Here is a 25,870-nt window from a genome sequence, read left to right as displayed (position 1 = left end):
TGCCCCTGGAGGCCCTTAAAGCAAGAAAATGGGCACCAAGACCTCTGAAATAGCTGCTGGGCAGGACTGGGGATGAGGAAAGTGAGGCGAAATACTATCGCAGTTGCAGTTGTGAGAGTAAATTGCAAAAGTAGCAGATGTTAGCAGGCTTCTACCTTGCAATGTTTTATTTCTGCTTTCAAAATATTTTGAAGATGAATTTGATGGATGAAACTTCAAACATATCTGTGAATTGAGTCATAAGCTTTCTTGAATCTGGTCTCTGTAGTGTAGAAATGAATGCTAGGAGGAAGCTGGAATGGATGCTGAGTCAGCAGATTGACAATGTCTGCCAGAAGAACGTTGCTGAGGAAGTCCGCCTACACTTGCTTTTGTGTCATGGCATACTCTGAGAGAATTTGTTGGAACATAGTTGAAAATTTTGTACCTGTCGCAAGCATAGAAGACACCTAACTGGTTTTATCATCTAAGAATTCTTCACTATATGAACGTCTCAGTGAACTATGACTAATGATTAACTTGGGTACTGCAGAGACGTCAAGTGAATCTTTTTGTATGAATCTTTGGCTAGAATATACTAAATGAATGTCAAATATTGGAACTATGCTATTTAAACAAGGCTACACCATTGGTTGTATCTTTGGAAGGCCCAGTTTATTCTTTTATTACAAAAAATATTACCCACATAATCTCAGAATGTCATAAATTATATGGGAAAGAGGAAGATAATTATAGTAGTTAAATCATATATCACAGTATAAGAAACACGTTCTTTCACTTTACAATTTCAGTAATTATGGGACACCTGAGTGGCTTGGTCCGTTAAGGTCCAACTTCAGCTCAGGTCATGATCTCAGTCAGGGTTTGTGAGTCCAGACCCCACATTGAGCTCTGTGCTGACATCTGGGAGCCTGGGGCCTGATACAGATTCTGTGTCACTCTGTCTCTATGCCCCTCCCCCACTCACACTTTGTCTCTCTCTTCTCTAAAAAATAAATTAAAAAATACTATTTTAATTTTAGGAATTGATGGGCATCTGGGTGACTCAGTGGGTTAAGTATCTGACTTTGATTCAGGTCACCATCTCATGGTTTGTGAGTTTGAGCCCCTTTGTCAGTCTCTGAGCCCTCTTTGGATTCTGTGTCTCCCTCTCTCTCTGTCCCTCCCCTGCTCATGCTCTGTCCCTTTCTCTCTCTTTCAAAAAAAAAAAAAAAACATAAGACATAATGAGCATTAAAAAAATCTCAGGAATTGATATGCATCTTAAATATATCTCATGCAAGCATCATTTATGATATAGATGTCTGTCTCCATGAGCATAAACTTAAAAATAGTCATTTAATCAGGGTGCCTGGGTGTCTCAGTCAGTTAAGCTTCCAACTTTGGGTCAAGTCATGATCTCGCAGTTCGTGGGTTTGAGCCCCACCTCGAGCTCTGTGCTGACAGCTACCTCAGATCCTGGAGCCTGTCTTCAGATTCTGTGTCTCCCTCTCTCTCTGACCCTCCTCTGTTCACGCTATCTCTCCCTCTCTCTCTCTCGAAAATAAATAAAACAGTTAATTTTTTTAAATAGTCATTTAAACTATTATTTTTACCTCTTTTGAGTTGTATGCATTATTATATACTATTTGAATTTTTCTACACTATTCAGATGTTTATAAAATTGGAGAAGTACACATACTTTAGTTGTGATAATAATATTAATATTATGTATTAAAAATCTTAGAGATATATTCTAGAGATATACATTGACTATACATATATATTGAACCATAAATATTATATAATTTAATTATTCCAAGGAAAAAGTAGAGAAATGAAAAAAGTATAAATGACTTTATAATTATTGAAGCTGAGTGATAGGTACATTGGGATTCACTACACTTATCTTTCTACATTTCTGTATATTCAAATTTTTACACACACACACACACACACACAAACTTAAAAGTTTGAAGTATGTTTTGATATTGAAAGCAAAATTTATAGTGCTTTCAGAATGGAAAAAATAATGATGAATAATGTACCAAAAATCAATGTCTATGTAATTATAAAAGAACTGACTTAATTAATAAGATAAATTAAAGAAAACAACACAATAAATTTGCAGTGATAAAAAAGAATTGTCCTATTTTAACTGTCAGCATATTATTCTTTTTTAGCAGTACCTAAAAAATGGTGTCTTACATTATATAAGATAAAGTGTATGACATGATTTTCGTTAGTAACACAGCTTTTACAAAGTACAACACTTCACTAGCTATCTAGATTTAAATTTACCACAATGGATTATTATAGTAAAATTGTAATGTGAATATGTTATCATTTTATGTTGTTAGACACACTTAGTTTACAGAGTATACCAGCCTCACAGTATAGTCTGGAATTATTATCCTCATTTTATGTATATCAAGTGGCTGAATTGCAGGTTCAATGACTTATTAAGTGATTACACAATTTGGGATTGAACTAGGATTAAGACATTTCAACTCAGACCTTTACCAGAGTTCAGCTAAGCTTGAGGGATTTTACTTAACTATTTACAACAGGCTTACACTGTATTTGTATTTTCTTCATTTTCTTATAGATTAGTTTAATGTACATTTCTTCACTTTCTTACTTCCTTAGGAAGTATTGAAATGCCAATTGCTTCAGAAGAAAAAGTATCTGCCTTATTTTGTTGTTATGAATTAATTCATCATTTTAACATCAGCTGCCATCTTAATATATGATAAGCAGAATACACATATTCACTATTATTTTTACTGCTTTTGAAAAATTCCATTATAAAGTCTTATTATTCACATGAGAAACAGAAAAATGCATACACTTTGCAGATAGTAAAACTTGAAAGAAACTAGAAAATTTTGTGATAAAATAAAAACAAAGAGTATAAAAAGGAAAGCCATATTTTCAACTATATATATGTTAGATTTAAGCCATATTAGTGCCCCATTAGGTAAATAGATCAATGTGCCATCTTCATTTATAAAGGACTAGCCTCAGGATTCTGAATAAAGTATTTTTGGTTACATGTTTATTATCCCTTATTAATATTCAATACTAAACTGTTGATACTTTCAAATATATTTTAATGTCATTCTTGTATGTTCTCAGCTTCATCTGAGGTCATAAACTAGCCTGGATTAGGAATGAGATTTACTTATGCCTTTATATTATTTCATGTGATCTTTAAGGAATTAGGTTGCTGATTATATCGTTCTTTAAATTATTAACAAAAATTACATGAAAAAAAATGGGTTGGTAAGTTCACATCATATTCCTTGGCTTCTTACTAGCCTGAAAAAAAACACTGCAGTGAAATGAAAACAGGTGATTAGGCAGACGGAGGAGATCATACTCTCATCCTTATTATCCTCAGGCAATGGCACACCTAAGCCTTTTAAAAGTAAATGATTTGACCTTGAAACCTTTACCAAGGCTTCCAGAGGATGGAATCCAGCCTCTTGGTAAACAAGTAAAAAGTTTTGTGACCCTTAATTTTTTCTTAATGTTTCAAGTTTTTATTTAAATTTTAGTTAGTTAATGTATAATATTATACATTATAATAATGTGGAATATTGGTTTCAGGAGTATAATTTATGGGTTTGTAACTTACATATAACCACCAGTGCTCATTACAAGTGCCTTCTTTAATACACATCACCCATGAGCCCATCCCCTGCCCAACTTCTCTCCCACAGCCCTCAGTTTGTTCTTTATAGTTAAGTCTTTCTTAGACTTTGCTTCCCTCTATTTTTTAATTTCTTCCCAGTTCATATGTTTTATTTCTTAAATTCCACATATGAGTGAAGTCATCTGTTATTTGTCTTTCTCTGACAGACTCATTTTGCTTAGCATAATACATTATTCATATCACTAAAAATGGCAAGATTTCATTCTTCTTTATGGATGAGTAACATTCCATTAGATAGATGATAGATAGATAGATAGATAGATAGATAGATAGATAGATAGATATGTATATGCCACATCGTCTTTATCCATCCATCAGTTGATGGACATTTGGGCTCTTTTCATAATTTGGCTCTTGTTGATAGTGCTGCTATAAACTTTGCGGTGCATGTGCCCTTTCAAATCAGTGTCTCTGTATCCTTTGGGTAAATACCTGGTATTGCAATTGCTGGGTTGTGGGGTAGTTCTATTTTTAACTCTCTGAGGAACTTCCATACTTTTCCAGAGTGGCTCCACCTGTTTGCATTCCCACCACAGTGTACGAAGGTTCTCCTTTCTCTGCATCCTTGCCAACATCTGTTTTTTCCTGTCTTCGTAATGGTAGTCATTCTGACATCTGTGAGGTGCTATCTCATTGTAGTTTTGATTTGTATTTCTCTGATGAGAAATCAGAGTGATTTGTACACTTTTTGTGTGTGTGACCCTTTCTTTTAAGGAAACTGCCTTCCCTCGTAACTAAACTGCTTCCTACAGTATCTGGATTGTAGTCTTTCTATTAGAATTAGAAAATCTTATTATCATCTACCATAAAAAATTCTCCTTCATACAATCTCATTTGTTTTCTTCTCTTGTAGTCTGAAATGGTATCAGTTATGTTCCATTGGATCTGTGTTTTCTGATATTTTAGTTTGATGTTCTTCATCTTTGAAATCTTCCCTGGTAAAACATAAAGGTCAGAACATTTGAAAAACTTTAAGTTCCACCACAGTAATGAGATGGTTGCCTGACATCTTTAATAGACTTCCCAGTCAGATTTTCAGGTGAGACTATGCAGTGTAGATGATTATATTATAACTTTCAGAGTCAACATTACTTTTTCACTGTGTCCAGTTACTTGCTTTATTTTTCTGAGTGTTAAAATTTCATGAAGTCTAAAATGGATGTCTGGGGCACGTGGGTGGCTCAGTCGGTTAAGTGTCTGAGTTCAGCTCATGTCATGATCTCACAGCTGGTGTGTTTGAGCCATGCATTGGGTCTCTGCTAACAGCTTAGAGCTCGGAACCTGCTTCAGATTCTGTATCTCCCTTTCTCTCTGCCCCTCCCCTGCTCTCTCTCTCTCTCTCTCTCAAAAATAAATAAACATTAAAAGAAATTTAATGAATGTCTTGGAAATAATCCAGTACTATAAGTAGTAAAATCATAAACAGAGTCTTAAATTGGAAGCTTATACTATCACAGCTTAGATTCATAAATTTCCATTCTCCCACCACAATACACCTGTGTTATGGACCACTGATATTCAACTATAATTTCATTTAAAGCATTAGTATAGTGAGAATGATTGTTCAACTTGAAGGTTTATTTTTTTAACTTTTTAAATGTTTATTATTTATTTTTGAGAGAGAGACAGAGACTGCAAGCAGGAGAGGGGTGGAGAGAGAAGGAGACAGAGAATCTGAAGCAGCCTCCAGGCTCTGAGCTGTCAGCACAGAGTCCAATGCATGGCTCAAACTCACAAACCATGAGATCATAACCTGAGCCAAAGTCAGATGCTTAACTGACTAAGCCACCCAGGTGCTCCTAAGATTTAAAAAGAAGGTAGAATTATTGAGAAAAGTACTAATAATTTACATCCAAGCATTATCCAAGGGAGTAGTGCCTTTTCTCCAAAGTAAATTTTACTCTTTTACCCCATTGCCAAGGCTTGGTCACTGAGAATCACCTTTAAACCTCCAGATTTTTACATAAATGATGTTTTCTGTCTGAAACATGCTTCTTTCTTTCTTGTGATTTTCTCTACTTAGATTTGTTTTTGAAGACACTTCTCTGGAACACCTTTTCTGATATCTCTTTTCTGGAATAGGTTCTTTTCTTATGTTGTTGCATAATTCCCCAGTCTTTCTAATCAACACATTTATTAAAGATGTAGGGGTTGCCTGCCTAGTTGTCTTTCTTTCCCCATAATAGATAGTTTATTAAGTCAATAACTTTTTTTGGCTTGATCGCCATTCCTTTCTTGGTGTGCCAAGCACCATTCCTGACCTAGACATACTGCCAGTAGAAGAGCTAAATGTTCACTGGGGGGAGAAAAGTTCCTAAAAAAATATACCAGTGTATTATACGGACTGCTCCTGAGCAAAGGTGACGCATGAAAGAAAAAGTGGGAAAATAGGAGTTCCCCAGCAAATAAGACATAGATCAAGATCACAAATTATAGCACAGTCACCTAAGCCATGAGGCCATTTTAGGAAAGTGCACAACCCTTTCTCTTGTTCAATGTGCAACATTACTAGGAAGCCATAAGCATGAGCATTTTTAAAGTTCTACATAGAACAGTCAATTCTCCATTTATTTTCTTTTCAAGTATTTGTGTTTGAAAACTAGTTTTGTAAACTTTTGTTAAGTTTATAAATACTTTGAGAAGTTACAACAAAGTTTTAGAAATTGTTTAAAGCCTCTGATACACAGAACCACAAAGGGCCTCAAACAATGACCTTTGCACAAATATACAGCATTTTGACATTTAAGTTCGCTAAAGGTATGTAAATGTTATTTATTTTGTTTCAAGATACTAATCTAGGGTCACCATTTGCTTATTTATTTATTTATTTATCTATTTATTTGTTCACTCATTCATTTATTTTGAGAGAGAGAGTGCAAGTGGAGATGGGCAGAGGGAGAGAGTGAAGCTGGATGCTTCACTGACTAAGCCACCTAAGTACCCTGTAATCATGTTCTCTCTCTCTCTCTCTCTCTCTCTCTCTCTCTCTCTCTCTCACACACACACACGCACACGCACACACACGCACACACACACGCACACACACTGAATAAGTAAACTTAGAAAAACAAAAGTGTTCTCTCAATCTCTTAATCCTCTTTATCTGTTTCAACCATCCCCTGACCCACCTCCTCTCTGACAATCAACAGTTGGTGCTCTGTATTTAAGATCCTGGTTTTATGTTTCTTTTTTTTCCCTTTCCTTGTGAGCTTGTTTTGTTTCTTAAATTCCACATATGAGTGAAATCATTGAGTATCTGTCTTTTTCTGAGTGACTTATTTCTTAGCATTATATCCTTGAGGTTCATTCATATTGTTACAAATTGGAAGATTTTATTCTTTTTTAATGGCTGAGTAATATCCCATTGTGTGTGTGTGTGTGTGTGTGTGTGTGTGTGTGTGTTTGAATTAGTGTTTTTATTTTCTTCATAAATAGCCAGTAGTGGAATTACTGAATCATATGGCAATCCTATTTTTAATTTTTTGAAGAATATTCATATTCAATGTCTATCAAAATACCAACAACTCTTTTTACAGAACTAGAACAAATAACCCTAAAATTTGAATGGGACCACAAAAGATCATGAATAGCCAAAGCAATCTTGAAAAAGAGCAAAACTAGTGGTGTGACAATCCCAGATATCAAGACATACTATGAAGCTGTGGTTACCAAAACAGTATAGTACTGGCACAAAAATAAACACAGATCAATGGAACAGAATTGAGTCCAGAAATAAACCCAGGCTTACATCGTCAATTAATCTATGGCAAAGGAAGCAGGAATATGAAAGGGGGAAAACAATCTCGTCAACAAAAGATGCCAGGAAAACTGGACAGCGACATGCAAAAGAATGAAACTGGACCATTTTCTTATACCATACACAAAAATAATCTCAAAATGAATAAAGACTTAACTGTGGGGAATTAAACCATAAAAGTCATAGTTGAAAATATCCTAGTAGTATTTTTGGACACTACTGTAGAAGCATTTTTTTTTTAGATATCAGAAGAGAAACACAAGCGAAATTAAAATATACCAATATAAAAATCTTTTTCATGGAGAAAGAAGCCATCAACAAAACAAAATGGCAACGTACTGAATGGGATAAGATATTTGCAAACCATAGATCTGATAACGGGTTAATATCCAAAATATACAAAGAACTTATACATCTCAACATCAAAACATAAATCAGTTTAAAAATGGGCAGAGGACCTCAAATAGATATTTTTCTAAAGAAGACATAAAGATGGCCAACAAACACATGAAAAGATATTCCTCATCACTAATCATTAGGAGAATGAAAACTAAAACCACAAAGAAATATGACCCGGGCGCCTGGGTGGCTCAGTCGGTTAAGCCTCCGGCTTCGGCTCAGGTCAGATCTCAAGTTCGTGGGTTCGAGCCCCGCATCAGGCTCTGTGCTGACAGCTAGCTCAGAGCCTGGAACCTGCTTCCAGTTCTGTGTCTCCTTCTCTCTCTGCCCCTCCCCCTCTCATGCTCTGTCTCTCTCTGTATCAAAAATAAATAAAACATTAAAAAATTTTTTTTTAAGAAATATGACCTTATAACTGTCAGTGTTATAGAATAATTAATACTTTAGGAAATGTTATAAATGTTGGATATATTACATTAGCATGCCTTTAAGATGTAAATACTCATACACATTCACTAAATCTAAATGTAAATAGTATTTTATTGAGTTTTACAGGTTGGTCTTTGTATAGTAAGTCAATTGGTCCCTTTCTGAAATCCTATAGAATTTTAATATGCTTAGAGCTATAAAAAACAATAATAGTTGTATATGATGCAAAAGGATCATCGTTTTTTGTTTCAATTTGTAATCTGGATAAGGTACCATTCATGATGCTGAAAGTTAAGGTGAATGTTTTCCAAACATTTATTGTGAACAATGAGTGTACCTGTTGTGCTCTGGTGATTCTTGGTGGATGGGTGTTTTCAAGATAGATGGGAAGACTAGCATTTGCCTGCTACTTCTAATCCATCAAGTTGAGAGATACCAACATTTTTTAAAAAAAGAAAATTGGTGTAGAGAGATTGAAGACAGTAAGTATAAATATCTTCATCAAGGTATTTTGCTTTAAAAGAGAGTAAGATGTCAAAGTGGTAATTGGCAGTCAAAGTGGGGTCAAGCAAGATATGTTGGGAAAGAAAATCGAAAATGTCCAGTTTTTGAACCCTTCTCATAAGATTGGGCCTTAGGCCTAGAATACTTTCTTACCAAGAGATGACCTCACACAGCCTGAGTCAGACTTATTTCTTGTGTGGCAATATTTCAGAGTCAGTGAGTATTATTTTGCTTAAACATATATATATCAGTTACCTTCAGATATGCCCCAACTTTCAGTATTTTAGACTGCAAAGGGGGAGGATCAGGTTTTTCTGGACCATTGGAAAGGATGTGCATAGGCTAATTCCCTTACATTGGCTGAAAGGAAGGAAATGGACACTCACTGGTAATGAGAGATGAAACACATTTTTGGAGCTGATTTTGCACTCCCTCTTTATGTGAGTCAAGCATTGTTATATCCACTGCCTGACTTCACTGTGTTTTCCTTTGATACTAAGATGCAATAAGCAAAAGCATTTGAAATCCTCCCCTGGGACTGGTAACCATTGCAGTACTCTGCTCCTCTGAGACTGATTACAGATGCATGATGTTCAGCTGGACAAGACAGGGTTTTGATGTTGAATACATAATGTTAAATTCCATGGTGTGCTGTTAAGTCTGGGTGCATTGGAGTACTATACTAAGATGATTGCCAAGTGCTCAACTTATTTTACTTAAAACTATCATGTTCCTTATTTCCTGTTAAGGGAGGCTACTGCTTGAACAAGAAAGACAAATATAATACAGTGTTTAATTCTCCAATAGCAGTAAAGGAAAGTCATCCGGCTCTAGAGCTGTCGGAAGAAAGTTTTAGATCCCATTAATTGAGGATTGCCACTTTTGGTCTTAGTCATCCCATGAGCTCTTTGTTTTCAGACATTTCTGGTTTCATTTTTAGAACTCATCACAATCCTTGTTTTTCCTTCTAAAACAGTGAGAACATAAATTAATACCACTAAGATTTAACAAGGGAGAGATCCCTAACTGGAACATAGAGCATTTCAATATAGTGATGATGAAGTGAAAGTGTGAAGGCCATGAGAATTTCATTTTAGTGAAGGATTAAATAACCTACTCTCCGTGGGCCATTAGGAAGACAAACCATGCGCACTTAAGTTGAGGATCTTCGGACACATGTAGTATATGAGAGAAGGACAATGGGCCTGATGATTGTTTTCTCAGCCTTAAGTAGATTGGGAAAGGAATATTCTGATACCACGTTTCCTAGTTCCAGGCACATAAGCTGTGAAACTATGACAGCCCTATTGAGGGATGGCCTTTAAGTGCCCCAAGATTGATAAAAGCCAGGTTACAAAATATGTTGCTCATAATCTCAAAATTCAACATCATATAAATTTTCAACCTGATTTATTTCCATGGCTAAGGTTGGAGCTTTTATTAGAAAAATTGGGACCATGTCACCAGAAGGTAGCATATATGGAGGAATCAAAGCAGTTCATCATCACAATCACTCTCTATCTTATCACACTCTGTTATTGTACTCACTGCGCTTATTTTCTGAAACTATTAATCAGATAGATAGATGATAGAAAATAGATAGTAGGTGGATAGATCATTTTCTCCTCATTTTCACTATGCCCACAGTGCTCTGTCTGTGCAAAAGCCATGCCTGGCAAAACCTGAGTGATCACTGAATAAATACACAGATGTAAGACTAGAAAGGAAGCAAGTTGTTGCTGTAAAAAGTACAAAACGTATGTCCCATTGGAAGCCATTTTCACAGCGTTTTGTTAGTTTGTTTTTTAATGAGCTGAATCTTTAAGACCCTTGCCCCATGACCCATGACTAGGGTCCAAATACTCCGGGAGCCTGATGTAGTCAAACAATTTACGTTCAAAATTCCAAGAATTGCCTAGGTAATATTGACGGATTTTAGTAGGTACGTTATCAATATGGATTTCTAGATGGTCGCCTAGAGGGCACAAAGCATAGTTTTAATGTTTGCCGTATTGGTTGCATAGGGCCCATCCCATGAGTAATACGTTTAAAGAAAATATGTGGGTAATAGGGTCTTGCTCTGTTAACTGAAGAAGCTGAGGCAGCCTGGATGCAGAATTCACTCTTTCAAGCTAATTTTATAGAATGTGTAGCAAGGTACTCAAAGATTTTGGAAGAAAGAGTTAGGATCTATTTTGTATATCTAAATTTTGATCTTTGATAACATCCTCCTAAGTTCTCATAAGGCTATACCTTCATTTGGTGATTATTAAACAGGAAGGAATGAAAAGGACAATGCCTCACTTTTCCAAAAGATGTAAAATCCCCAAACTAGGGAAGACACCAGGAATGGTCTAGCACAATTTGAAGCTGATTAAAGATTCAGGATCTGACCAACAACACCCTACACAATAGATATTAACTATCTTTAATGTATGTAATGTATTTAGGTAAAACAAAAACAGCAAAACAAAACAAAAATCTCACTATTTTCCATTTCTTCCCTTTATGACAGGATATGAATTAGTAAAAGTGTTGGAGAGGTTAATATACAATATGCCCTGGTATCATGGAGTACCCATTTCTACAAAGTATTAAAATCGGTAAGGACATGTTAATGTTTAATTCACATTATTTTAGAAAATCAGATAATTAAAAGCTTATTAAAATACTATACTGATCTATGTTTAAACAATATTCAACAGAGGAGATAATTTTCACATTTATGATGAAAACAGGTTAGTGGTGTAACTTATGGACTCTGAGATAGATCTTTCTCAAATATATCTCTTTTATTAATGTCTAAAATTCAATAATAGGAATTTATTTCTAAATACTAAATATTTCTTATTTCTTATGGTTCTTCCTTCCAGTGCAATGTCTCTAAAATGGGACTTGCTCTACATTCCTGAAACTTTAGTATCCAATGACTCTTAAGAGAGGTGAAGCAAATTAAACTACATCAAAATTAATAAGGGTTTAAAGAAAAAGATAAGGATCTTCCAGTCCACACTATGTATCTTAAACTCATTATGTTTATTTTAGCTTAGATAAGAGGCTTAGTCTACTGAGAGAATTCCCTGATGAATTTCCCTGTTGATGGAAAGGGAGGGAAAAGGACATATAAAGTGACATCACAGAGTACTCACCACAGTTCGTCTCTCTATTGCCTCACATTTCAGTTTTCACTAGGTTGGAATCTGTCATCAGACACAACTGAAAACTTTAGATATCTTTGTTTATATTTAAAAGTGGAGTGAGTAAGAGAGAAGAGAAATGAGACAGAACTGTTAAAGGCATGATAATGTGTGTTTAAAAGATGTCATGAAGGGCGCCTGGGTGGCTCAGTTGGTTAAGTGTCCAACTTCAGCTCAGGTCATAATCCTGCAGTTTTTGAGTTCAAGACCTGTGTCAGGCTCTGTGCTGATGGCTCAGAGCCTGGAGCCTGCTTCAGATTCTGTGTTTCCCTCTTTCTCTGCCCCCTCCCTGCTTGTGCTCTGTTTCTCTCTCTCTCAAAAATAAATAAACATTTAGGGGCGCCTGGGTGGCTCAGTCGGTTAAGCCTCCGGCTTCGGCTCAGGTCAGATCTCACGTTCGTGGGTTCGAGCCCCGCGTCAGGCTCTGTGCTGACAGCTAGCTCAGAGCCTGGAGCCTGCTTCCAGTTCTGTGTCTCCTTCTCTCTCTGCCCCTCCCTCTCTCATGCTCTGTCTCTCTCTGTATCAAAAATAGATAAAAACATAAAAAATAAATAAATAAATAAACATTTAAAAAATTAAAAAAATAAATAAAAAATAAAATATGTCATGAAACATCTTCGGATACTACTTTTTAATGAAAAAGTTGTCAGCTTTTAATTACAAATAAGATCCTTACATACTACAGAAATCACTATTTGGTGATAGTTCAGGGAGAAAAGATGCCTCAAACATTATATGCTTTCTTTCACTAGCATCAAAGGGGTTAAAATAAAAGTTTTGTGTCCAAATATAGTTCTTTCATTTATTTGCATGACCCTTTTATTTTTAATGTCAATTAGAAGCCAGAATACATATTTGTACCTGATTTGGAGATCAAAATAAGTTAATTGGTATTGTTCCTTGGTAACAGCAACCATATAATTGAAATAGTCTGGGTGCAAAGCATACATTTGATATTTCATTGCAACCTAAATGAGGCAGGATTTTACCCTATGAAATTGTTGGACAATTATCAAATATCAATAAATGATATTTTATTTGAAATCATTGTATGTGTTTAAAGGCCCTCTTAAAATTTGGAAGATTAACATTACTGCAACTTGCAGTAATGTTCGTGCTAATGAAACAACCACAAATTAAAGTGTAGAACTTATGTGAATGGAATAACCTTTGCTCTGTTTAATATTTGGGCCCAATATTGTCCTAGATCATGTTTCCTGAAAGAAACTGTCGATCTGTTGTAGGTTGAGTTGCATTTGGGAGGTTTATCAGGGAGTTCTCTCAGGAGACACACTTGTGAAGAGGCTAAAGCAAGTTGGGGAGGAGGGAGAGCTGATCTGACATGTACTGGGAATTGAGGCTTCAGCTAATCCTAGGATCCAGGGGATCCCACTGTCAGCAACTGGTATCTACTCTGAAAAATGACAAGGATGGGTTTGTTCGGTGGTGAGAACAATTACCAGGGTGTCTCGTGGGGCTCCCAGTTAAACAGTAAATTGGGATGCAATAATCACAGTTTGAGAAAGACAGTCACCACTGGCTTCCTGTTCGTTGTCCATCAGTTGCTATCTGAGCATGAAGGGATTCTGGAATTGCTGGCGAACAATAGAGATGAAGACTGTCTGCTTCAGTTTGGTCAGCTGCAGCACAGAAGCAAGAATTAATTTATTTAAACTTGACTTTATGTTTCCCCAAGAAAGAATAACAAGTCAAGGTCCTAGAGAAGCTGTAATTGTACTGTAACCAGCAAGTAGATCCAGACAGTGCAGGAGGGAGACCAGAAGACTTCAGGAAATGAAACAGTTTAAGTATAAGAGAATTGTGGTATCAAATATTTTGGTAAATTGAGGAGCTGGTAGGTGATTTGTATATTTATTTGATTAGACCACTTCCTTTAGGTGATAAGGAAACTACACCCAGAAGAACTAAGTGACAAAGATGTACTTTATAATAATTTCAGAACTTAAATGAGAATCCAGGTTCTTTGATTATTCAGTGAGAGTTCTTACTTCCAAATATTCCAAGAAGGAAACTATTTCAAAATGATGTAAACCACTATAATTATAACATTTTTAAAGGAACAATCAAATTAAAATATATTAAATTATATCATCATTTCATCTATACTTGTATTACAACTTCAATGAACATATTATTTTTGTATTTTCTTATTTTTTCAAGCCTATTTATGGTACCAACTGATGCACTTTTATAATTGGAATATTACATGTAGAACTTGTTCTTCTTATATTACATTTGACTACTTTATGTTGGGCAGTATTAGAAATACATATAATTTTCATTTCTTAAAACCCGCTATCAACGTTTATGGTTACAATGATAGGACAACCATGGTCTTTATTCAGAACTGAACATTTAGTGACTATTCTTCTAGAAAACGGAATAAGTTAGATCAACATCAAAATGCAAAGAAAAGGAAAAAAAAAGATTGGTTTTGTAATACATTAACATGTGAGATGTGAAAAACCAAACACTTTGACTATCTTTTCAACTCCTCATCCCCAATAATATGTCAGACCCCTATGGTGATATTTTTCTTCTTTACGGTCTTAGGAGCATGTTTTTTGATTTCTAAAAATGTGCTGTGGTCCCTGAAAACTGATTGCTATATGTTACATAGGACACATACACCCTTGTTTTCTCTCTACATCTAAACCTTTCTGCACAGGCAGCCTTGTGAATTATGAGGTTTTCCAAGTCACCCCCTTTGCTGTTGCATTATATTCATGTTGTGCTCTGCTTCCTGGGTTTTAATAATAGGAAGCTGGCTAGTGATTTGTCAGGTTATGGATCAATGCCTTAATTTAGAATTCAAGACTAAAATATATTTTGTTTTTACTTCTTACTACAAAATGCTCATTTCAAAAGTATTACTTGGTTGATTCTTTGCTCAGCCTCGGTAAGAAAATTCAAGATACTTACATTGTGCATGAAGAAATTCTCCTTACTCAAGAGTCCAGAGTCCTAAATCCATGAATTCTCTGTTGCTTAAGAGACTAAAAAGGTGAAAATAGAGTTTCAGTGCTGATTGTTTATCAACTAGCAAAGGTGTCATTATATGTCATAAAGAGAGAGACAGAGAATTGAAAAGAGGGAAATATTTGTGACACTTTACAATCAAAATAGGATGAGTTTCAGATTTCCCTAAACAACATCCAAATTGTATCACCTTTTGAGGTATGCTGTTTAAAGCAATAATATACTGTGTAGATGCTCCAAATATAACTCCTCTGTGTGTGCTCATGTAAAAGCATATTTTACTCTTGAGGTTTTTGCACATATTTTTTTCTTGGCCAGTTGGGTAACAGCTTCAATCAATGTCTCTTTTAGCTTATGTAAGAGATACTGATTAAAATAAGGAAGATTCACAGATGGAACATGAAGCGCACTGTTCCCCCTGGATATTAAAGGACAAACAAACAAGGTCTCTTCAGACTTCAATTTTCTGTCAGAATGATCAGAGAACAGTAACTGAATGGCATCCATTAGGGAGAATTCGAGGCCAACAACAGCAATAGGTTTTGGTAACTGCCTGAGAGTATCTCATGGGAACTAGGAGACTCTGACAAAACATGTCATGTCAGGCATCGAAATGATGGCCTTTATCTGGGACTGACATTTGGGTGATTAACTATATTTTGAACTTTTGTACTTGTTCTTTTTTGTCATGTTCTGATTCTTAGTCAAAGAGAGGTTAACACCTTGCCTCTTTGATGTGGTATGTAGCATTGAACATCTGTTCCAGACTTTCTTCTTGACTACACCTGATTCTAGATGGTCTAACATACTAGGAACATCTGACCTTTAGTGCTAATCAATTGTCAAGGCTTAATCACCACTATTTCCTTAAACTTTTCAAGTAGCTTTTTCCCTCAACCTCTCCTCCCTGTCACTTCATCTCTGTCTCCCTCTCTCTCTCTCTTTCTCTCTATTTCCTTTGAATTGTCTTAGTTTATAACCCTTTATAACTGCATGTAATCTGAATTATGTCGAGAGCTTCTTTTCTGGTGTGTCTGCCTCAGGCTGCCTCGCCCACAAGAGGTTTCCACACCAGAGTCAGAGGGTCACTCAGAATTTCAGCTTCAGTTGTGTGATTCCTATGCTTGAAACATTTCAATGACTGCATTATTTTTGTTGTTGTTTTAGGTTTGACTCATTAAAATGATGTGAAAATTCTTGATTTTTTTGGTCCAGGCTTGCATCTCTAGCTTTATCTCTCATTAGTCTCCCTGCTTTGCCTCTTGCCCTACTTAATGACTTGCAATTCCACAAACATGACACAGCCTCTCTCAACTGGCTCTTTTACACAGGAACATGAGTGTCTACTTGAAATTCCTTTCTACTTGGATAACTCTTATGTACTTCAGATGTAATTTTACATTTTATTTCCTTAGGGATTTTTGTTGTTGTAATTTTTCCAAGACGAGATGGGGTGGCTTTCCTATGGTTACCTAAACCTGTGCTCTGTGTTCATCCTTCTAGTTGACTACTAGCAAGTTGTACTGTAATTTCTTTCTTGCTGTCAAAGTCCCTCAGAGTAGGTTAGTGTGCTAGAGCTGAGTGATCCAAGGGAATATGGGTGATAGCAGGTAGAGCCTTGTGGAGTGTTGAAATTATTCAAGTGAGATGGAAACTATTGGAGGGTGTCTAGTAGAAGAGAGGACTGGAGCAAGAGATGTCCATATGGGAGTCAATGATATATGCTGATACATAAAGCAGAGTAAATAAAAGAAAAATAAACTGATCCAGACACTTTAGGAGAACAGTCAGGACATAAAAATAAAGAAAAACAAACACACAAACAAAAAACCTCAAGCAATAGTAACAAAAAGATCAAACATTAGCAGAGAAGAAAAAAAACAACATACAAAAGCAACAATTAAAACTGATATAATAAAAGATAAAATTAGATAGACATTCAAATTTTGTTTAGTAAATACTAAAAGACATAAACTCATTTTCATTTGTTACACATAATGTTTGCATAATTTGGTCATAATTCAATGTTATTTTAATGTAGTTTTGGTTTGGGTGTTCTGCATTCTATATATGCTAATAAGTGAGATTGTTATGTAATTTTCTTCTGCTATCCTTTCTTTTAAAAATATCAGCATTATTCTCATGTCATAGAATTAAGTGGTAAGTTTTCCTTTTATGTGGCCCAACAGAACTTGTGTAAAAAGGAATTTTTGCTTCCTTAAATATGATCTTTAATAAATGATATTTCCAAATCATCTTGAAATGTTTTAGGTGATATACTTTGATAATTTTGTCTATTACATCTAAATTTTAAAATGTTAGTATTTGTTCAAAATATCAACTTATATTTTTAATGTTTGCAGAACATATGTTAATATGCCCTTATTTTTATAACTGATACTGAGTACTTTCTTGATCTGTCTCACCGAATATATGATTGTTTGTTTTATTTTATTTTGGTTATTCTGAAGAATCTGTCTTTGGCTTTATTGATGCTCTTGTATATTTGTTACATATTTCATTGTTTTCTTCTCTTACATTTATATTCTTTCTTCTATTGGGGGATGATTAGTTAGCTGTTATTTTTTTCTTCTCTCACTTTTTAATATAATAACTTACCCCGTTAGGTGTCAGACTTTCTTAATTATGTATTTAAAGCTATACATTTCTATTGAAGCACACCTTTGGTTGCAGTTAATATTTGGTGTGTAGTGAAATTATTTAATTGAGATAATTTCTAATTTCCACTGGATTTACTTTTTTGACCCACGTAATTTCTGTTATTCTGAAATGTCTTTACTATGTTAAGTCATTATTAACAGAACATCATTACTGTGTTATGGAACCCTATGCTTAAAAGCCATAAATGTAACATTTTTAAACACATACCTCCATGGGGAGTGGGAGGGGGAAAGAGAGTTGGGGAGAGAGGGGGACACAAAACTTGAGAGACTATTGAATACTGAAAACGAACTGAGGGTTGAAGGGGGAGAGGGAAAGGAGGTGATGGTCATGGAAGAGGGCACTTGTGGAGAAGAGCACTGGGTGATATATGGAAACCAATTTGACCATAAACTATTAATAAATAAATAAATAAATAAATAAATATAATAATAATAAAAAAGAAAGAATTCCAATTAAAAAAATAGGACAGTTAATATAGTTGGAAAATATTAAGTTATGGTACAGAGACAATAAAATTTATTAATGAAAAACAAATGATCTAAAATGAAATTATCTGTGTTTTCCAGTACTTACTATAATGAGAGCCAATTACTGCTATGATTATATTTTTAAAATTTATTTTATGATGTTTTTAGTATTTACTTACTTTTAAGATCATATTACTAGAAGTATAAAACTTAATATCATTTTGAAGTGACTCAAATGCATTTTATGATTTATAGCTAATTATTTAAAATTTTCTAAATGTTTATTTATTTTGAGAGACAGAGATAATGCAAGTGAAAGAGGGGCAGAGATAGAGGGAGAAAGAGAATCCCAAGCAGGCTCCATACTCTCAGGGTGGAGCCCAATGTGTGTCTTGATCCCAGGAACTGTGAGATTATGACCTAAGCTGAAATCAAGAGTCAACTCTTAACCAATTGAGCCACCCAGGTGCCCCAGAAGTATTTAAATTCTTAAAAACGTTATTCAGTTTTCCAAACTTAAAGTCAAACTATTTCAAAATTATTTGAAATTGTTTGCTAAAAATTCTTAGTTTCCTTTGTTGTTTGAATTTTAGTTAGTTAACATTCAGTGCAGTATTGGTTTCAGGAGTAGAATTCGGTGATTCATCACTTGTGTACAACACTTAAATACAACATTTACAAAAGATGTACAACATCACAAGTGCCCTCCTTAGTACCCATTTACCACCCATTTCCTTCCATCAACCCTCAGTTTCTTCTCTATTGCTGAGTCTCTTGTGGTTTGTTTTTACCTCCTCCCCGTATGTTCATCTGTTTTGTTTCCTAACTTCTACATATGAGTGAAATCATAAGGTATTTATCTTTCTCTAATTGACTTGTTTTGTTTTGCATAATACATTCTATCTCTCCATGAACATCATTGCAAATGGCAAGATTTCATTCTTTGTGATGCCTGAGTAGTGTGTGTGTGTGTGTGTGTGTGTGTGTGTGTGTATGTGTGTACACACACACACAATATATGTATATGCAAGATTTCATTATTTTTGAAGGCTGAGTAATATCCCATTGTGTGTGTGTGTGTGTGTACATATATATATGTGCCATATGGTATATATATAGTGTGTATATACACACACCATATACACCACATATATATATGCCACATCTTCTTTATTTATTCATCAGTCAGTGGACATTTGGGCTTTCTCCATAGTCGGCTATTGTTGATAATGCTACTATAAACAACAAGACACATGTACACCTTCGAATCACTATTTTGTATCCTTTGGGTAAATACCTAAAATAGTGCACTTGCTAGAACATAAGGCAGTTCTAGTTTTACATTTTTAAGGAACCTCCATACCATTTTCCAGTGTGGCTGCTCCAGTTTGCATTTCTGTCAACAATGCTAGAGGGTTCCCTTTTCTCCACATCCTCACGACCCCCTGTTATTTCTGCATTTTTAATTTTAGCCATTCTGACAGGTGTGAGGTGGTGTCTCTTCATAGTTTTGATTTGTATTTCCCTCATGATTAGTGATGTTGAGCATCTTTTCATGTCTGTTAGTCATCTGGATGTCTTCTTTGGAAATATGTCTATTTATGTCTTCCTCCCATTTATTAACTAGGTTGTTTGTTTTTGGTTTTTGAGTCTGATAAGTTCTTTACAGATTTCAAATACTAATAATTTATCAGATATGTAGTTTGCAAATACCTTCTCCCATTCCGTAAACTGCCTTTTTGTTTTATTGTTTCATTTGCAAAAGATTTTTATATTGATGACGTCCCAGTAGTTCATGCTTGCTTTTGTTTCCCTTAACTTCAGTGGTGTATCTAGTTAAACACTGCTCTGTCTAAGATCAGAGAAATTGCTGCCTGTGTTTTTCACTGGGAATTTGATGGTTTCCAGTCTGACATTTAAGTAATTCTACCGTTTTGAACTTATTTTTGTGTATAGTGTAAGAAAGTAGTCCAGTTTCACTCTTTTACATGTCACTGTCCGGTTTTTCCAACACCATTTATTGAAGAGACTGTCTTTTTCCCACGGAATATTCTTTCCTGCTTCATCAAAGATTAGTTGACCATATAGTTGTGGGTCCATTTCTGGATTTTTTATTCTGTTCCTTTGTTTTGTGTGTCTGTTTTTCTGCCAGTAACATACGCTCTTGATGACTACAGCTTTGTAATAAACCTGAAATCCAGAATTGCAATGCCTCCAGTTTTCAGTACTGTTTTGGCTATTCACAGTATTTTGTGATTCTATATATATTTTAGGATTGTTTGTTCTAGCTTTGAAAATAAAGCTGGTGATATTTTGATAGGGATTGTATTAAATGTGTAGAATGCTTTGGGTAGTATAGATATCCTATCAATGTTTCTTCTTCCAATCCACTTGCATAAGTGTTTTGAAGTTTTCATAGTTTGAATCCAAGCCACACACCAAAGATAAAAACAGAAGAACTGTGGTGCAAGGTGCACTGACTGTCCTTGCTATTCTGTGAGGGCTTCCTGAACGGTGGGAGATGTGAGATCGCCAGTCCAGGAAGGAGAGAGTGGGGTGGTGCCATTTTCCCCCTCAACACCAACACAGTGGGACTTCAGATAGCAACACAGCAGCCTGCTACATTGGAGGCAGGACTCAGTTACAGCAAACTCTTCCCCGCTCTGTCTGGCAACTGCATATTTACTGGGGCAGGATTAACTCTGAACCAGCACAGTGGACCTCTCCTTTAGAAAACCAGCCCATGCAGCCTTCCACATGCACCAAGTGTACCTGTCTTAGAGTGCTTTAAAGCATCATGGCAGTTCTGGTGGAAATAGGAAACAGGACCAGACTTACATTTTTGTTTTGTGTGTTTGGTCCTTTGCTCTCAGACGTTTAGATTTTTGTTTGTTTCATTTCCTTCTCTCTCTCTCTCTCTCTCTCTCTCTCTCTCTCTGGAATCAGGTTTTTTTTTTTTTCTTTTTTCCCTGTTTTCTTTTTCTTTGAAACCAGGCTTATAGGTTTTTGACTGTCTATTTGTTTTTTATTCCTTTTCCTTTCAGGTTGGCTTAAAAAAATCTTTTCTAGTTTTCTTTTTTTTTTTTTCATGCTTATTTTAACAAATAAAGCAACATGATTAAAGGCCCAAGCACTTGCTGCTGCAAGGCAAGGAGGAGCTCTGCAGGTATAAACCACTGGGAAAGAGCAGCCAAAATGCAGCAGCAGAATGCACGCAGCATACACCAGAAACAAGTCCTGAAGTGCCAGACTCCGAACAGTGTATGACCCCTTTTTAGTATAGCAGTACTCTCAGGTGTAGAAAACATAACAAGCTTTGAAATTACACAAAAGACAGAACTTAGCCAAAATGACAAGACAGAGGAATTCTCTCCAAAAGAAAGGTCAAAAAGAAATCATATCCAGGAACTTGTCCAAAACTGATGTAAACAATGAACTTAGAACAACTTAGAGCAACAGTCATAAGACTACTAGCTGGGCTTGAACAAAGAGTAGAAGACACCAGATATCAAAAACCTAAAAACTAGTCAGGTTGAAATAAAAATGTTATTACTGAGATGCAAAACTTACAGGATATAATCACAATGATAATGCAAGAACCAAAGGAGAGAATAGGTGATATAGAAGATAAAATTATGGAAAATAATGAAACTGATGGGAAAAAGCTTATAGATCATGAAGGTAAATGTAGGGAACTCAGTGATTCCATACTGCAAAATAATATCCATAGCATAGGAGTCCCAAAAGAAGAAGAGTAGAAAAATGAGGCAGAAAGTTTATTTGAACACATTATAGCTGAGAACTTCCTTAATTTGGGAAGGAAATAGACATTCAACTCCAAGAGGTACAGAGAATTCCCCTCAAAATCAATAAAAACAAGTCAACACCATGATATATCATAGTGAAACTTGCAAAGTACAAAGATCAAAAGAGAATTTTGAAAGCAACTATGGATGAAAGATCCTTAACCTACAAGGGCAGACACATAAGTTTCACAGCATACTTGTCCACAGAAACTTGGCAGGCCAGAAGGGAGCAGCAGGAAATATTCAACCTGCTGAATGGTAAAAATATGTAGTTAAGAATTCTTTATCCAGCAAGGTTGTCATTCAGAATAGGAGAGGTATTTTCCCAAGCAAACAAAACCCACCAATCCAGTCCTGCAATAAATTTTAAGAGGAATTCTGAATGTAAAAGGGCTAAATGCTTCAATCAGAAGATGAAGGGTATCATAATGAATTAAAAAATATATCCATCTCTATGCTGCCTACAAGAGACCTAAAGGTACCTGAAGATTGAAAGTGAGGAGATGGAGAACCATCTATTATGCTAATTGATGTCAAAAGAGAGCTGTCTTTGCCACCGTTCTATCAGATAAACTAGGTTTTAAAACAAAGATTGTAACAAGAGATGAAGAAGGGCATTATATTATAATTAAGAAGGTCCAACTATTATAAATATTTATGCTTCCCCCACTTGAAAGAACCCAAATTTATAAATCAATTACTCATAAACATAAAAAAACTCATTGATAATAATAAAACAAAGATAGCAGGGGACTTTGACACCTCACTTACAACAATGGACAAATTGCTTAAACAGAAAATCCACAAAGAAATAATAGCTTTCAGTGATACACTGGACCAGATGGACTTAATGGATATAGTCAAAACATTTCATACTAAAGCCGCAGAATGCACATTCTTCTGGAGTGCACATTGACCATTCTCTAGAACAGATCACATGTTGGGTCAACAATCAGCCTTAAACAGATATAAAAAGATTGAGATCATACCGTGCATATTTTCATATTACAACACTGAAACTTAATGTCAACCACAAGAAAAAAAATTGGAAATCCTTCTAATGCATGGATATTAAAGATTATCCTATTGAAGTATGAGTGGGTTGGGGCACGTGGGTGGCTCAGTCAGTAGAGCATCCTACTTAGCTTAGGTCATGATCTCACAGTTTATGAGTTTGAGCCCCACGTAAGGCTTTTTGCTGACAGCACTGAGCCTATAGTCTGCTTTGAGTTTTGTGTCTCCCTCTCTCTCTCACTGCCCTTCCCCTGCTCACACTCTGTCTCTCTCAAAAAAATAAATATTAAAAAAAATTTTTAAAGAATTAATGGTTAACCATAAAATTAAAGGAGAAATAAAAAAATTATGGAAGCAAATGAAAAGGAAAACATGATAGTCCAAAACATTTGGGTTGCAGCAAAGGCAGTCCTATGAAGAAAAGTATATTACAATTTAGGTTTGTCTCAAGAAGCAAGAAATGCCTTAAATACACAACTTAAACCTATACCTAAAGGAGCTAGAAAAAGAACAGCAAATAAAACTTAAAGTCAGCAGAAGAAAGGGAATATTAAAAATTAGAGCAGAAATAAATTCTATAAAAACAAACAAAAAGTAGATGAATGAAATTAAGAGCTAGTTCTTTGAAAGAATTAACAAAATTGATAAACCCTTCCCCAAACTAATCAAAAAGAAAAGACCCAGATAGATAAAATAACAAATGAAAGAAGTGAGATCAAAACTAACACTACAGAAATACAATTATTAGAGAATACTATGAAAAATTATATGTCAACAAACTGGGCAATCTGGAAGAAATGGACAAATTTCTAAAAAAAATCACAAACTACCACAGCTGAAGCAGGAAGAAATAGAACATTTGAACATACCTATAACCAGCAAAGAATTGAGTACGCAATTAAAATTTCCCAACAAAAAATCACCCAACAAACAAAGGTCCTGGGTCATATGGCTTCCAGGGGGAATTCTACCTGACATTTAAAGAATATTTAATACTTATTCTTCTAAAACTGTTTTAAACACTGGAAAAGAAAGGAGAACTTCCAAACTCCTTCTATGAAGCCAACATTACCTTGATTACAAAGCCAGTAAAATACCCCACTAAAAAGAAGAATTATAGACTAACATCCTTGAGGAACATTGAAGCAAAAATGTTCAACAAGATATTAGCAAACCAAATTCAACAATACACTAAAACAATTATTCACCATGATCAAGTGGGATTTATTCCTGGGCTTCATGGGTGGGCCAATATTTGCAAATCAATCAATGTGATATACTACATTAATAAAAGAGAGGATAAGAACCATATGATCCTGTCAATAGATGAATAAAAACATTTGACAAAATACAGCACCCATTCTTGATAAAAACCATCATGGTAGGATAGATGGAACATAAGTCAACATCATAAAGACCATACGCAAAATGCCCATTACTAACATCATCCTCAATGGGGAAAAACTGAGAGCTTTCCCCTATAATCAGAAACAAGACAAAGAGGTCCATTCTCACTGTTACTATTTAACATAGCACTGGAAGTCTTAGCCTCGAAAGTCAGACAACAAAAAGAAATAAAGAGCATGCAAATCATCAAGCAAGAAGTCAAGTTTTGCTATTTGCCGATGATATCTATGTAGAAAACCCGAGAGACTCCACCAAAAATTTGCTACAACAAAAATATGAATCAGCAGACTCGCAAGATATAAAATCAATGTGCAGAACTCTGTTGCATTTCTATATGCCAGTAGTGAATCAGAGAAAAAGAAATCAAAGAATTGATCCCATTTACAATTGCACCAAAAACAATAAGAAACATGAGAATAGACCTAACTAAAGAGTAAAAGATCTATACTCTAAACAAAATTAGTTTCTGGAATTCCCACAAGGAAGTTTTCTTAGCTCACACAGGTATCTTAGGCAGTATATCCAGAAGGATATTGGTCAAAAAATCCAGCTTGATAGCAGTCTAACATTAAGCATGGATCTCCATAGAAATTTTTGAAGAGCCATTCAGCAGATACCTCAGGTACACGGAGGCGTAATTTAATATTTCTGTGGTTTAAAAAACTCCGTGCTTCTCAGGAATTAATATGCATAACCACTTTATACACATACACAGGATCCCTGGAATAGTCATGTCAATTACAAGAGTCACTGCACTTAGTGAAACCCAAAGTTTAGACTGTTTCTGATAGCTCAGAAGCAATTCATAAAACACAAAATATTATTCATATAAATGCTCCTGCCTAATATATAACTGACATTTATTCTCTCATGAGAAAGAGTTAGCCAAGTGCAAGAGAGTTAGTTAAAATTTGAATGTTGCCAGTAGTGCCAACGGCTTATTAATTCATGTCTACTTATGGGAATCCACTAGCTCATGTTGGACTAGAGCTATTGCCTCATGTTGTTTGGGTCTCAGTGGCCCATGGCTAAGGGAATAATAGGTTATCTTGAGTTTTGGGAATTGCATTCACTCATTTATCCAAAAACTAGCAACATTGAGCATTTGCCAAAACATCACATTCTTGTGGAAAACAAAATAAGAAGCTTGTTGGGAGAAAATGAGGTGGGATTTCTAGAATACATCACTTATAGCTGTTGATTTAACATAGGGAGGGGTTTGTGTAAATTCTTAGAGACAAGAATATGGAAACAGAAATTCACAGAAATTGAAAGGTAAAAGAAGGTAATAGAAGATCCCGTGAGCAAATAAAAGAATGGTTTGAATTCACAGGAAGTGTTAGCAGGGGCTTTCTTTTATTCTAGTTCTTACTATGAGAATCATGGCAGATCATTTCTGACTCAAAGTCCACAAAGAGTAGACAGGCATGCAAACACCACTCATGGAAACCAGATGCAAGCATGCTTCCTTAGCTGCCCACATATGTGTATGTGATCTTTAAATAGCA

The sequence above is a fragment of the Suricata suricatta genome, chromosome 1 (genome assembly GCF_006229205.1).
Source record: "Suricata suricatta isolate VVHF042 chromosome 1, meerkat_22Aug2017_6uvM2_HiC, whole genome shotgun sequence".
In the NCBI taxonomy this organism is placed as follows: Eukaryota; Metazoa; Chordata; class Mammalia; order Carnivora; family Herpestidae; genus Suricata; species Suricata suricatta.
This window is presented reverse-complemented; position numbering follows the sequence as displayed.